This window comes from Benincasa hispida, chromosome 2 (assembly GCF_009727055.1).
Source record: "Benincasa hispida cultivar B227 chromosome 2, ASM972705v1, whole genome shotgun sequence".
Lineage (NCBI taxonomy): Eukaryota > Viridiplantae > Streptophyta > Magnoliopsida > Cucurbitales > Cucurbitaceae > Benincasa > Benincasa hispida.
The window spans coordinates 35,472,654-35,477,600 of NC_052350.1; the positions used below are offsets into that span (position 1 = coordinate 35,472,654).

Genomic DNA, 4,947 nt, shown 5'->3' on the forward strand with positions numbered 1-4,947 from the left:
TTATATAATTTTTATGTTGGAATTAATTTGATAATAAATCATAAGTGGGTAACAAACTACATAGCAATTAGATTTGGGCTATTTATAGGTCTATAACTTTTCATATGGAAGTGTGACTTATTAAGTAGAAACCAACCAATTGGTTCTAGGGAATTATGAGAATCCTATGAATATCGGCTTATAAATATAGGATTATGGTTTCCAAAATACAATGTTGCACAGTTGAGGAAGACCACAATCACATTTCCTTTGCAAGGTAGTTGTAATACCTCGTACATTTTGATTTTTCATCCGTGTTTAATCTTAAATATTGATTATTCTATATAGTTATTTTAGAATAATCATGAATTGAGTTCTGTAAATTTTCTAACAGGTGGTATAAGAGCCATGTTTTGTATGAATATTAACTTGAATCTTTAAATTTTGTTTTTCAGCATGTTATTTTTGAATAATTTGCAGTTTATTTTGGTTTTAACAATCTACGGTGTGAACAACATGCTATTAGAATTATTTGGATTATAAAATTAAACAGTTTTATTGATTTAGAAATTTTTCCATTCCTGGAAAATTGTCAAATCCAAATATTTTACCTAATTCATTTGATCAAGATCAATAATTCTATGGTTCGACGTTCTATGATATTGATCCTTTCTGTAAATTTTTTGTGATATTGTGCCATAAGAAAGGAAGATGAAAGAGAACAGAAAAGAAAAAGGATGATGGCATCAATGTGGTGCTGGGCCACTGCCAAGTTTATTTAGTTTTATTATTAAATCATCTAACAACCCAAGTTTAGGAGGGGATATGAATGAACCAATATCATATAGAAAGATTCTAAGGATGCAATTTAATCCTTAAACAGATTTTATCAAATAAAGTTCAGGACTAAAATTCATGTTTTTGAAAATTTAAGAACTAAAATAAAACAAAATTCAAAATTTAAGGACCAAAATAGAATTTTAGCCTATAATTATGATCTTTTAATATTTCTCAATACATAGTCATCAAACTGAAAATTTTAAATTCTAGAGTTGACATAAAAAATCTCAGGGTAAGGCTTATAAACAAGTGTTCCAAAAAAGAGAAACAATAAATATGTATAGTGTTGTTTAAAAAATGCACATATTTTTTCCATACAAATCTAAATGGGAAATTGCATTGTATGGTAAGTACATTTTAAGAAACCGAAGTCATGACTTCAACTTTTTTGTAATTGCAGGTGTGACAATCACGTAGGAATCACATAGCAATCACATAGAAATCAGATAACAATCACATAGAAATCAGATAGCAATCAAATTTTCAGGCAGAAATTTTTTGACATGCTTGCAAAAAAGTAAAACCTAAGAACACGAGTCCAATTATTTATTTTATTAAAATTGCAATTGCCCCAATCCAAATTAGAGGCTCGAGAACATACTATATATCAGCCCATAAAATCTTAAAGATAAAAGCTCCACAATAGCCATTATTTAGAGGTATTTGGATTTAGTAGTACATATAACTTGTATAAATTATAAAGCTTCAAATACTTTTAGGAAGTACGCATTAAGAGAGGTTCAAGCCTTGTCGAGAGTGAATGTTGCCTCAAATATGGTACTGGTACCCTCTCCTATAACCACTTTTGATATGCATTCATTCCATTTGTCTGAGTGGCTGAGGCCCGAGCTATATAATGCATTAGAGATGTGATGCCAATGCTTATTTCCATAGTATATGCCTACCAAACACAAATCATAAATCAAATGTTAAAAGTAAATAAAGTAATTTGAAATGATCATATGATCATTAAGAAAACCAACATAAACTAAGGGCTAGTTTCATAAATAGAATTTAAGCTCAAAATAATAGAATATGTAGTATAAGGATAAAATAATTGCATATATAGATAAAAAATGGTAAAAGACTAAAAAATCCATGCCTAGCTACCATTTTGTTCGATTCTTCCCGATTTTCTCAAATTAAAAGCTATCAATGATAGCAGCGATCAGTGATAACCATTGATAGCTGCTATCGCTGATGGCTTCTATCAATTGCTATCGATGATAGTTTCTATCAGCGATAACTTTCAATTTTAGAAAAATTAATACAATCTTGAAATATTAGCTTTTAATTTGCTATCAATTATTAGTAGCTATCATCGATTCACTTTCATCAATTGGAATTAACGTTGAAATATTACTACTTAAGGCTATCAGTTGCTATCAATGATAGATTTATAAATAGTGATCAACTTTGAAAGAAGACTAACAAGTTTGATTACCATAGTAGTTATCACTAATAATCTTTTATCAAGGCTATCACTGATAACTGCTATTAGCGATAACTTTTAATTTGACAAAACTGGGAAGAAGCGAGCAAATTGGTGGCTAGGCATGAATTTTTTAGTCTTTTACCATTTTTTGATCTATATATGCAATTATTTTATCCTTATACTACATATTCTATTATTTTGGACTTGAATTCTATTTATGCAACTAGCCTTTATTAATATACTCTTATGTTGATTGAGCTATCTCAAGTTTGGTCAAATAAAAAAATCTTACATTTTTCTCGTTTACTTATTAGCAAGATGACTTTCGAAACATATTGGAGTAGTTCTTTTGAAGTCGAGCTCATTTTATATAAGTGCTTCAAAGAAAGAACTCCAATTAAGCATTTTGGTCAAATGTAATTCTCATTATAAAAATTCTTTTAAATAATATTGATTAGTGACCTACATAAAATGTAAAAGTTTTGCAAATTATTTTTTGATTAAGAAAAAATAATATTTTATTAAAAGTTGGATCTTTAAATATGTATAGGAATGAGTTTAACATGATTAAAATTAGATTTACATGTCCATAATCACTTTGAAAGATGTCTTTAATTATTTAAAATAAATTTCATGATTATTGAAAACATTGAAACACAGGTTTTATACTCGAGTTTTTTCAGATTGAATTTAAAATATTAAGAATCAAATGAAACGAAAAGTAAATTCTAGGCCATAAAAGGGGATTGACTCATAGTATTGTTCCACGAAGCTTGATTCCATGGATTGGATCAAGATGCGATCCAATCATAATGTGCACCATCATTATTTTGACCACGATATACAATAGCGCCAATAGAGCCACTGGCATGTCCAACAGTTTTGACGTGAAGAAAACCACCCCATTGACCATTTTCAATCTTAAGTGGATAAGGACCAGGTCCAACATGACCATACCAGTCATGATGACAAGCATATGTTATGGTATCCCCTGTGTCATTATATATTAAGAAAATGGTAGAGACTTCAGTTCCCCATTGTTGTTTTAGAGTTTCAACATATTCTCAAGCTTGTTCGTATTTATTTTCAGTATTCTTCCTATTAAGCGCCACATGTGCTCTATCTCGTCGTGCTATTGTCTTTCCATGATATTCAGGCATGGATTTTAGAGTGTTATTTGTAATGGGCTTTCCAAACACATTGATTTCCATCTACAAATATATATAAAAAAAGAAAAAATATCTTAGAGAACTTAAAAGCTCACAAAAACAATCAAATGAAATATATTTGTGTCCTCCAAAAATAAATAAAGGGAAATCTTGACTGCACGATTATAAATTTTAGCTTGTCCATTTGTTTGAGGGTGGTATGGTGTGGTGACCCGATAGTGAACTTCGTACTTCCTCATGAGTGCTTCTATGGTCCAATTGCAAAAGTGAGTACCCTGATCACTAATTATAGCTCGAGGTATGCCAAACCTAGAAAAGATGTTAGCTCTTAAGAATCCTGAAACCACAACAACATTGTTAGTCTTAGTGGGGATTGACTCAACTGTAAGAGTTAAACAACATGCAGCGGAAGTATCAAGGATTCATAAGCATTCTAATTCACTAATTTTGGCAAAAACTAAATCATGCTCTTCATAAAAATGGGTTTTCAGAACATTCCTTTGATGAACTCTTCAAGAAAAACGTCTGTTCAGCTGCTGTCTTCACTTGATATTAACGCGAACCACCTCAAAGCCTTCCCTACTATGCTATTGGAGTTTTAGGCAAAGTTGTTGGACTCAAGAATAGCTTGTAGATGTGGAGAAATAAGAAAAGCTCACAGTAGCAAGTTGAAGAAGACAGTTTCTTCTTCAAGTTTTTCTCTTCAAAATTCTGTATTCCCTCTTTTTTTCTCCAACAACTCCAATCTTCTTTATATATTAAGATGAACATGCAAAGAGATGGAGCGCATGGCTTGCAGCTCATGCTTGGAGAATCAAAGTAGAAAAGAAAATGCTTTGTATGTGAGCATAAATATGATTATAATGGAGTAAACTCTTTTTCTACTTTGCGCAATCCATGCAAAGATTTTTTCATTTTTCTTTTTAAAACACAAAATGACTTTTAAATAATTTTAATTTAAAAATTTATTTTCTTAAATTAATTTTAAAAAATAATTAATTTAATATCAAATATTAAATTAATTTTTGCATAATAATCATCTTTATATATTTAAATCTCATTTAAATATTTATTTTCTTGTTCCGTTTAATTTGAACGTTTCAAATTAATTTCTCAAGCTACCCTAAATCTTACCCATTTACGAGCTGGAAGGGGGGACGTCGCAGATCTACAGATCATGGACTCCAACGATCCGAGATTAATCGGCTAAACTTATTAGACTGATCTAACCCTCATTCGTTAACTAATGGTTGATTCCACTAAAGCCCATAACTGAACTCCCCCCACTGTAGATATATTATGTCCACTCGATATAACCATGATTAGTAAGTTAACTCTTTACAGGTTGCTCGTAATAATGGTTGGGTCAAATCTCTGTTTTACCTCCAAAATTGCCTCTTATTCCTTAAGTTCCACTGATCCCCTAATGAACAATTGATTTGTGATTCAATCAACAAATCAAATCCCTCTCAGGCCAATGAGAGGGTGAGACCTCTTGTTTAAGACCCAGGATCAGCACTTGAA

General features: G+C 30.7%; 1 pseudogene; it reads right to left on the reverse strand.

Moving 5' to 3' along the window:
- Positions 1-1,514: 1,514 nt before the first annotated feature.
- LOC120072064 lies at positions 1,515-3,465 on the reverse strand (annotated as a pseudogene).
- Between the last annotated feature and the right edge of the window lie 1,482 nt (positions 3,466-4,947).